Source organism: Schistocerca serialis, chromosome 1 (genome assembly GCF_023864345.2).
Source record: "Schistocerca serialis cubense isolate TAMUIC-IGC-003099 chromosome 1, iqSchSeri2.2, whole genome shotgun sequence".
NCBI lineage: Eukaryota > Metazoa > Arthropoda > Insecta > Orthoptera > Acrididae > Schistocerca > Schistocerca serialis.
The window spans coordinates 1,098,017,140-1,098,028,577 of NC_064638.1; positions in this window are offsets into that span (position 1 = coordinate 1,098,017,140).

Genomic DNA, 11,438 nt, shown 5'->3' on the forward strand with positions numbered 1-11,438 from the left:
GTACCGACTTGACAGAAAATCCTAGGAAGTTCTGGTCTTAGGTTAAATCAGTAAGTGGCTCGAAACAGCATATCCAGACACTCCGGGATGATGATGGCATTGAAACAGAGGATGACACGCGTAAAGCTGAAATACTAAACACCTTTTTCCAAAGCTGTTTCACAGAGGAAGACCGCACTGCAGTTCCTTCTCTAAATCCTCGCACAAACGAAAAAATGGCTGACATCGAAATAAGTGTCCAAGGAATAGAAAAGCAACTGGAATCACTCAATAGAGGAAAGTCCACTGGACCTGACGGGATACCAATTCGATTCTACACAGAGTACGCGAAAGAACTTGCCCCCCTTCTAACAGCCGTGTACCGCAAGTCTCTAGAGGAACGGAGGGTTCCAAATAATTGGAAAAGAGCACAGGTAGTCCCAGTCTTCAAGAAGGGTCGTCGAGCAGATGCGCAAAACTATACACCTATATCTCTGACGTCGATCTGTTGTAGAATTTTAGAACATGTTTTTTGCTCGAGTATCATGTCGTTTTTGGAAACCCAGAATCTACTATGTAGGAATCAACATGGATTCCGGAAACAGCGATCGTGTGAGACCCAACTCGCTTTATTTGTTCATGAGACCCAGAAAATATTAGATACAGGCTCCCAGGTAGATGCTATTTTTCTTGACTTCCGGAAGGCGTTCGGTACAGTTCCGCACTGTCGCCTGATAAACAAAGTAAGAGCCTACGGAATATCAGACCAGCTGTGTGGCTGGATTGAAGAGTTTTTAGCAAACAGAACACAGCATGTTGTTATCAATGGAGAGACGTCTACAGACGTTAAAGTAACCTCTGGCGTGCCACAGGGGAGTGTTATGGGACCATTGCTTTTCACAATATATATAAATGACCTAGTAGATAGCGTCGGAAGTTCCATGCGGCTTTCCGCGGATGATGCTGTAGTATACAGAGGAGTTGCAGCATTAGAAAATTGTAGCGAAATGCAGGGAGATCGGCAGCGGATAGGCACTTGGTGCAGGGAGTGGCAACTGTCCCTTAACATAGACAAATGTAATGTATTGCGAATACATAGAAAGAAGGATCCTTTATTGTATGATTATATGATAGCGGAACAAACACTGGTAGCAGTTACTTCTGTAAAATATCTGGGAGTATGCGTGCGGAACGATTTGAAGTGGAATGATCATATAAAATTAATTGTTGGTAAGTCGGGTACCAGGTTGAGATTCGTTGGGAGAGTGCTTAGAAAATGTAGTCCATCAACAAAGGAGGTGGCTTACAAAACACTCGTTCGACCTATACTTGAGTATTGCTCATCAGTGTGGGATCCGTACCAGATCGGTTTGACGGAGGAGATAGAGAAGATCCAAAGAAGAGCGGCGCGTTTCGTCACAGGGTTATTTGGTAACCGTGATAGCGTTACGGAGATGTTTAATAAACTCAAGTGGCAGACTCTGCAAGAGAGGCGCTCTGCATCGCGGTGTAGCTTGCTCGCCAGGTTTCGAGAGGGTGCGTTTCTGGATGAGGTATCGAATACATTGCTTCCCCCTACTTATACCGCCCGAGGAGATCACGAATGTAAAATTAGAGAGATTAGAGCGCGCACGGAGGCTTTCAGACAGTCGTTCTTCCCGCGAACCATACGCGACTGGAACAGGAAAGGAAGGTAATGACAGTGGCACGTAAAGTGCCCTCCGCCACACACCGTTGGGTGGCTTGCGGAGTGTAAATGTAGATGTAGACTAGGCAGCAGTGCAGGTTGTTTACGAGTAGTGCACACTTCGTATTTGCTTTGAGAGGCCGAGATCAACGTGTAATTAAAGATCTAACAGCGTTCCCAAGAGGGCAGGTTGTGGGCGCCCGATTAGCTGGTGCATTAGTAACCAAGACAGCCAACTTATCGAATATTTCAAGAGTAACTGTTTCAACAGTCATGATAGCCTACGCAAGATATCATTCTTTAAACGTAATAGTGGGTGCAAATCAAAACTAAATGACAGAGATAGTCATACGCTAACACGAATTGTGTCAAAACAACACAAAACTACGGTGGCTAAAGTGACTGCAGAGCTCAATAGCCATCTTAGAGACCCCGTATCTATCGACGCTGTCCGCCGAGAACTCCATTAAGCGAATATTTATGGACGAGCTGCTATGCCGAAACCATTAGTGACGACAACCAACGCAAAGAAGCATAAAACACGGTGCCAGGAGCATAAATCCTGGACGGCTGATCAGTGGAAACACGTCATATGGTCCGACGAGTCAACGTTTTCGTTATTTCCAACATCGGGCCAGGTTTACGTCTGGAGAACGTCAAAAGAAGACTGCAATCCTGATTGATTTGTTAAAGCGGGTTATCATGGAGGTGGAAGTGTGATGGTGTGGACAGCTGTATCATGGTATTCTGCTGGTCCCATCATTACTCTCAAAAGCCGCGTTACAGCCAACGATTATGTGAACATTTTACGTGATCAGGTGCACCCCATGATTCAAATGTTGTTCCGCAACAATGATGCCATGGCAGCTGCAGGTGGTTGCTCACGCCGGTACCAGTGATGTGTGTCACATTGGATCAGAAGAGATTCTCTCTGGTTTCGAGCGGCTAACAGAATAGGTAAAGGCTGCCAGTCTTGCTTGCTAGATGAAGGCAGAGCTGACCATTTGCAGCATAGTCGACAGGACCGACGGCGGACTTCTGGTACAGAGCCGAGTGGAAGGTCTGAATCAAAGGTTCAGACGGTTCTTCGACCGTGTAGGCCCAGATTCCTCGACTTGCGCCAAAGGGTGGTTGGGTTTCGGGTTCCGCTGAATAGGTCAGGTGTCCACAATACGCAGGAGGCGGCTACACGGGTAGCAGGGGCTGTGTGGCGTGGAATGGGCATTTTTTAGGTTAGAGCGTCTCGGGAAAACACGAAGGGCTTCAGTCACAAAGGATGCAGGCCGAACAAAGGAAGAACGTAGATGCAGGAACTATCGTATAACAGTTGTAAATTGTCGTAGTTGTGTTGGGAAAGTACCAGAGCTCCAAGCGCTAATAGAAAGCACTGATGCTCAAATCGTTATAGGTACTGAAAGCTGGCTAAAGCCGGATATAAGCTCATCCGAAATTTTTGCGAAGAACCTAATGGTGTTCCGAAAGATAGGCTAGATACGCCTTGCCGGTGGCGTGTTTGTTGCTGTTAGGAGTAGTTTATCTTGTCGCGAAATTGAAGAAGATATTTCCTGTGAGTTATTACGGCCAGAGGTCATTGTTGGCAACCGGAATAAAATAATAATTGAATCCTATTACCGACCGTCCAATTCAGATATACAGTTGGTGACTTTAATTTACCCTCGATATGTTGGCGAAAATACACGTTTAATTCCGGAGGCACGCATAAAACATCATCCGAAATTGTGCTAAACGCGTTCTCCGAAAATTATGTCGAGCAGTTAGTTCATGAGCAAACGCGAATAGTAAATGGTTGTGAAAACAAACTTGACCTCTAAGCAACAAATAGTCGTGCGTTAATAACGAGCATCAAAACGGATTCAGGGTTGTCGTAGCGAGACTAAATATTGTAACCCCCAAATCCTCCAAAAACAAACGAAAAATATACCTACTCAAGAAAGCAGATAAAAATTCACTTGACGCCTTCCTGAGAGACCATCTCCACTCCTGCCAAATTAATAAGTGTAGACCAGATGTGGCTTGAATTCAAAGAAATAGTATCGGCAGAAATTGAGAGATTTATACCAAATAAATTAACAAACGACGGAGCTGATCCTCCTTGGTACACGAAACGGGACAGAACACTGTTGCAGAAATAACGAAACAAACATGCCAAATTTAAACAGACGCAAAATCCCCAAGATTGGCGATCTTTTACAGAAGCTCAAAATTTAGCGCGGACTTCAATGCGAGATGTTTATAACAGTTTCCGCAACGAAACTTCGTCTCGAAACCTGGCAGAAAATCCAAAGAGATTTTGGTCGTATGTGAACTATGTTAGCGGCAAGAAACAATCAATGCCTTCTCTGCACGATAGCAATGGAGATACTATCGAAGACAGTACTGCCAAAGCAGAGTTACTAAATACAGCCTTCCCCAATGCCTTCACAAAAGAACACGAAGTAAATATTCCAGAATTCGAATGCAGAACAGCTGCCAACATGAGTAACGTAGAAGTAAATATCCTCAGAGTAGGGAAGCAACTTATATCACTTAATAAAAGCAAGTCTTCTGGTCCAGACTGTTTACCAATTAGGTTCCTGTCAGAGTATGCTGATGCATTAGCTCCATACTTAACAATCATATACAACCATTCGTTCGACGGAAGATCCGTACCCAAAGACTGGAAAGTTGCACAGGTCACACCAATTTTCAAGAAAGGTAGTAGGAGTAATCCATTTATTTACCGGCCCAGATCATTAACGTCAATATGCAGCAGGATTTTGGAACATATATTGTGTTCGAACATTATGAATTACCTCGAAGAAAACGGTCTATTGACACACAGTCAACATGGGTTTAGAAAATATCGTTCTTGTGAAACAGAACTAGCTCTTTATTCGCATGAAGCGTTGGGTGCTATTGACAAGGTATTTCAGATCGATTCCGTATTTCTGGATTTCCAGAAAGCTTTTGACACTGTACCACACAAGCAGCTTGTAGTGAAATTGCGTGCTTATGGAATATCGTCTCAGTTAAGTGACTGGATTTGTGATTTCCTGTCAGAGAGGTCACAGTTTGTAGTCACTGACGGAAAGTCATCGAGTAAAACAGAAGTGATTTCAGGCGTTCCCCAAGGTAGTGTTATAGGCCCTTTGCAGTTCATTATCGATATAAACGATTTGGGAGACAATCTGAGCAGCCGCCTTACGTTGTTTGCAGATGACGCTGTCGTTTACCGACTAATAAAGTCATCAGAAATTCAAAACAAATAACAAAACGATTTAGAAAAGGTATCTGAATGTGCGAAAATTGGCAGTTGACCCTAAATAACGAAAAGTGTGAGGTCATCCACATGAGTGCTAAAAGGAATTCGTTAAACTTCGCTTACACGATAAATTTGTCAAATATAAAGGCCATAAATTCAACTAAATACCTAGGAATTACAATTACAAACAACTTAAATTGGAAGGGACACATGTTGCGGGGAAGGCAAACCAAAGACTGCTGTTTATTGGCAGGACATTTATAAAATGTAACAGATCTACTAAGGAGACTGCCTACACTACGCTTGGAGCAGGATACTGAAATGAAAGCAGGAAAATTCAGTAACCGATATGAATGATTCTGTTTTGGGTTAAATAAACGAGCTACGAACAGACATATAAACATATCAGGAACGGTATGCTGATGACATGGAAGAGTGGCCCACTTGTGACAGTAATGATCAAGGTTTTCAGATTATGGGAGTCGCCAGAAGAACATCTGTGAATGGACAGTGAAGTCCAGCATTACTCTGTGGCGACAAGTGCACGGATAACCTGCTTTACTCTTTGATTTTTATGACTGTTCTCTATATTGACTTAGATATTTCAGTTGATTGGTGTTTGAGCTCAAAGGAAAAAAGAGTTATTGCTTGACTACTTCGCTAGATCTCTTTAGTAGACAGATATAAGCTGTAGTTAACTAAGGTGGTGATACCGTACATTTAATTCCGTTGTAGGAGAACAAATGCAGCACCGTTCAGTATCGTCTACCGCAGAGCAGGCTTGCGGTGACAGATATCGACGTTACTCGGAGGCAAGGCAGGCACCTACAAGAAGAGCAAAGAAGGTGGCAACATGTCTAAGGAGCTATCTAATGGTACCATCGTCGCTTAGTAAACAAGGCGACACGGTGCACATCACCCTGCACTCACCCAAATGGCGACAGCGGCCGGCGATAGGCTCCGCCCGGTCGCGAGTTCGTGGTCCAGCGCCTACCACTGCAAGTTGAGAGCGCTGAGGGGTAGCTACTGGTGAGTAACCTTTCTTCTTTACCCTCGCTGTCCCATCGACTTTTTGTCACAGACGTTAAATGCGGTCGTGATTATCTAACCCGACTCAGGTTCGGACGTCAGTGCATTGTCTGTTAGAAGCTGCGACGTGAAGTGTCCTCCATCTCAAAACTCGCAACAGCAAACCAGACTTCAACAATGACTTATGGGAAACGCCAGATAAATCTAGACCTCGGTTTACAACATAGTTTACCGTGGACTTTCGTGATTGCACTATTGGGTGCGGATTTCTTACGAGGGGCATTTGAAAAGTCCGTGCAAAAATAAAAACTACTTACGTGTTTGGGGTAAGCCTTTTTTATTTTTCGACATAGTCTCCTTTTAGACTTATACATTTCGTCCAACGCTGTTCTAATATGTTGATCCCGTCCGAATAATAGGAATTGTCCAAGTCTGCAAAATAACTATTACTTGCTGGAATCATCTCCTTGTTTGAATAAAATCTTTGTACCACCAGCCATTTCTTCAAATTGGGGAACAAATAGTAGTCCGAGGGAGCCAAGTCTGGAGAACAGGGGGGATATGAAATGAGTTGGAATCCTCTTTCCATTAATTTTGCGACCACAACTGCTGAGGTGTGTGCTGGTGCGTTGTCGTGATGGAAAAGGATTTTTTTGCGGTCCAATCGCCGGCGTTGTCCTTGCAGCCTTGTTTTCAAAAGGTCCAATAAAGATGAATAATATGCACTTGTGATAGTTTTACCCTATTCCAGATAGTCGATGAGGATTAACCCTTGCGAATCCCAAAAGACAGTCGCCATAACCTTTCCGGGCAAAGGAATGGTCTTCGCCTTTTTCGGTGCAGATTATCTCTTGGTAACCCACTGTTTAGATTGTTGTTTGGTCTCAGGAGTACAGTAATGTATCCATGTTTCATCCACAGTGACGAAACGATGCTTGAAGTCCTGCAGATTCTTCCTGAACAGCTGCAAACAATCCTTGCAACACTTCACACGATTCCGTTTTTGGTCAAACGTGAGCAATCATGGAACCCATCTTGCGGATAGCTTTTTCAGGTCCAAATGTTTATGCAAAATATTATGTACCCGTTCATTCGAGATGCCCACAGCACTAGCAATCTCACGCACCTTAACTCTTCTGTTATCCATCACCATATCATGGATTTTACAATGATTTCTGGAGTTGTAACCTCCACATGGCGTCCAGAACGTTCAGCATCACTTGTGCCCATATGGCCACGCCCAAAATTTTGAAACCATTTATAAACTGATCTAATCGAAGGTGCAGAGTCACTGTAATGTTTATCAAGCTTCTCTTTAGTCTCCTGAGGCGTTTTGCCTTTCATAAAGTAATGTTTAATCGCCACACGAAATTCATTTTCGTCCATTTTTTGACAATCACTCGACTTCTTTGATTCACACTAATGCCAAACACAAAGAAATAGACCAATATGGTTGAAACCTGGTGTGCATTCTTTTCAAAGAAGCTACTAGCTAAAGATGACCTCGATACGCGCCGGTGGTGCCATCTCTCGGGCTTTGCACGGACTTTTCAAACGCCCCTCGTATTTGAAACTTCCTGGCAGAGTAAAACTGTGTGCCTGACCGAGACTCAAACTCGGGACCTTTGGCTTTCACGGGCAAATGCTCTTGGGGTAGCTCAGATGGAGAGCACTTGCCTGCGAAAGCCAAAGGCGCCGAGTTTGTGTCTCCGTCCGGCACACACTTTTAATCTGCTAGAAAGTTTCATATCTGCTGCAGAGTGAAAATCTCATTCTGCCCCTCGTATTTCAATATGCAGTTGAAGTAGCTATTGACTCGTCAAGCATCTGGCGGGATACGCAGTGCATTAAATGCACCCTAGGAAGAGGTTCTCTGACTACGTTTTATGACCGGCAGGGGGTGGGGGGGAGGGTTCGCGCCCCTCGTAGCAAACTCAGCAAACTCCGTGCCGTGTGCGCACAGTTAAGCACAACATGGTTCATCACATCAGGACTACACCCGGTCAGTCAGTGTCTCAGCGCCCGTGCAGGTTACCTCTTGGTCGTTTCGCCGCAGCGAAGCCAGAATTCGAAGAAGTTTGCCCTCTGAATTCGCCCGTAAGTCCGACTGCCCGTAGTCATCGCCACTTCATCTAGTAAAGAGGAAAGACGGGACATGGAGCCGATGTACCAGGTGTAGAAGTATGAAACCGGAATTTCCCTATAGATAGCGCTAGCCGTGAGTGTAGGGCCCGTGAGACTGCGTCTGCAGCGCCATCTGCTTACTGTAACTGCTGACGACGAATGTCAACACACAGTAACGCAAGTTCCATTCATCGATATCTGTTTCAAACCCGTAAACATGTCGAGTTTTGTGCCTGCAAACTACGATTTGCGGACAGCATTGGTTTTCTGTTATCATTTGAAGAAAACTGCTGCAGAATTGCATCGAATGCTTGTCGTAGCTTTCCACTAACGTGCTCTTGGGAAAACATACTGTTTCGAGTGATTCAAAAAATTCAGAAGTGATCATATTGACGTGAGACACGACGAGTGCGGGAAACCACCGAAAAAACTTCAAGTCGACGAATTACGGGCCTTATTGGATGAAGATGATACTCAGACTCAACAGAAACTCGTCGAACAATTGAATGTGTTGCAGAAAGCCGTTTCTCTTCGGTTGAAAGCTATGGGAAAGGTGCAGAAAGTCGGAAGATTGGTTCCACAGGAAAAATGAAAGACAGCAAGTAAATTGGAAGATGTTTTGTGAAATGCTGCTCGCCAGATACAAAAGAAACCCGTTCCTCCATCGAACAGTGGCTGGTGATGAAAAATGGATATACGAGAGTTGAATGAAAAGTAATGCCTCGACCTTCGTTAATTGGGTATGGATTTTAATAAATCAAACGCTTAAATAATCCTTAGAATGTGATCTTTAATTACCATTATTCACTTTTCCACATAATCACCGGTCAATTGGATACAGTTTTCTGAAGTCGCCACAGTTCTCTCAACGTCTTCATCAGAAGCATAATGATGTCCCCACACATCGTCTTTCATTATCGGAAATAGATGGAAGTCAGACGATGCTAAATTTGGACTGTATGGAAGATGTCGTACAGTGGTGAGATTCTGTCTCTGAAGTTCTGATACGGTGGCACGTGAAGTGTGTGGTTTGGCATTGTCATGCTGCAGGAAAACATTTCCCTTTTCCTTTCGGACGCTTGTTAGCCGTCGTTTCAGAGATCGCAGCGTTGTGCTGTAACGCTCTGAATTTATTGTGTTCCATAATCAAGAAAATCAACATGGATAACACCATCTGCGTCCCAGAACAATGTGACCATGATTTTTCCAGCTGAGGGCTGCGTCTTCAAATTCTTTTTCTGGGACGAGCCTTTGTGTCGATATTCCATAGACTGACGTTTCGCCTGCGGGTCGTAATGGTGTACCCAGATACGTCTCCTGTCACAATTGAATGGAGAAAGGCGTCACCTTCATTCTCGTAACGTGAGAGGAGATCCTGGCAAATTTCAAGTCTGTGTACTTTCATTTCAGGAATCAGCATCTGGGGTACCCTCGTGCACAGATCTTCCGATAGCCATGTAAAGCAATAATGTGACCCACATGTTCTTGTGAAATGTCGACCGTGCTTGCAGTTTCTGTCTGAGTGATAAGACGATCGTCCTGAATCAGTCTTCAACATTTTCCTTGGGAAACTCGGTGGTTGCTGTCACAGGCCGTCCAACTCTTTGTCACGGTCAAATGTTCCCGCCTCATCTTTAAACTTACTCGCCCAACGACGCACAGTACTCACACCAACACAATCACCATCAACTACTTTCATTCTCTCATGAATCTACTTTGGGGTGACACCTTCTACTGTCAAGAATTCAATGACAGCACGTTGCTTAAATCGCATTGACCTACCGTCTGCGCAGGGTTCCATACCTTACACTGTAACAACACAACCGTTCAATTGCTTCCCGCCAACTGGGGCTGTGGAGAAGAGGCTATGGAACAAACCAGTACCTGTCGCATACCAGTGCTGCCAACTGTTGAAGAGTTACGAAGGTAGAGGCATTACTTTTCAGTTAACCCTCGTATTTCGAGAATCCTAAGCGTCGTAAATCATGGATAAATCCAGGCAAACCATCGACATCCACTGCAAGACCAAATCGCTTTGGAAAGAAGACAATGCTCTGTGTTTGGTGGGATGAGAAGAATGTCATCTATTATGAGCCGCTAAAACCTTGTGAAACGTGTTAACACTGATGGCTACCGACAGGAAATGATCGATTTAAATCGAGCATTACCTGAAAAACGACCGGAATATGGAAAAAGGCAAGTCGTATTGCTCCATGATAACGCCCCATCAACGCAATAAAACGGGTCTTGGTGTTCAGTTGAGAAATACTATGGCATGCGGCTTATTCTACAGACTTGACTCCGTGCGATTGTCATCTATTTGCATCACTGGGGCACGCTCTCGCTGATTCAGGTCGTATGAAAAAGTACGAAAATTGCTCGCTGACTGGTTCGCTTCAAAAGAAGAACTCTTTTTTATTCGCGTGGCGTTCATAGCCTGTCAGAGAGGCGGAAGAAATGTGTAGAATATTGTTTATCAGTTTCAAACAAAAGAGTGTGATTATTGCAACCAAATACCGGTTTCATGCTTCTAAACCTGTAAGAGACTATCGGGCACTTAATATACGTACCATTCCCGATCGTTATCCGATACCACATATCAGGGATTTTACGCTCGCGCTATCACGTGCGACTATTTTCAGCGTCATTGATTGCTGGAAAGCATATCACCAGATACCGGGCGCACCTGCTGATATACCGAAGACGGCTGTCACGACACCATTGGGCTTATTCGAATACCCCCGCGTACCGTCTGGTTTGAAAAATGAGGCACAAACTTGGCAACGGTTTGTCGACGAACACGAACTGCATCCGAAGACAGTTTACCAGCTTCTTGATGCATACGGCATTTCGGTCGCTGAATCAAAGTGTTTGCTTCGACGATGTCAGGTGCCATTCTTGGCATACTCAGTGACAGCAGCCGGCATTATCCCACTGCATGATAAACTTCTCGTTATCGAAGACATGGCTCACCTCGTCGATTATCACCAACTTCGCCGGTTCCTTGGAGCAGTTAATTTCTACAGACAACATCTGTCTAATGCACCGGTCATCGAGGCAACTTTGACGTCAGCACTAGCCGGCAAGGACGCAGTGGGCAAGCGACCTTTGCAGTGGACACCAGAGATGTTGACGTCATTCGATAAGATTATGGCGTCTCTACGTCAGGCAATCATCAGGCACGCCCGGTTTCTCAGGCGTGACTGGCAATTGTTGTGGATGCTAGCCAGCAAGCCATTGGTGCAGCTCTACACCAGCATGTCGAAGGCATCTGGCAGCCCCTGGGCTTCTCCCGTAAGCTTACGTCGACACAGGTTAAATGGAGCGCTTACGATAGGGACTTGCTGGCAATTTACG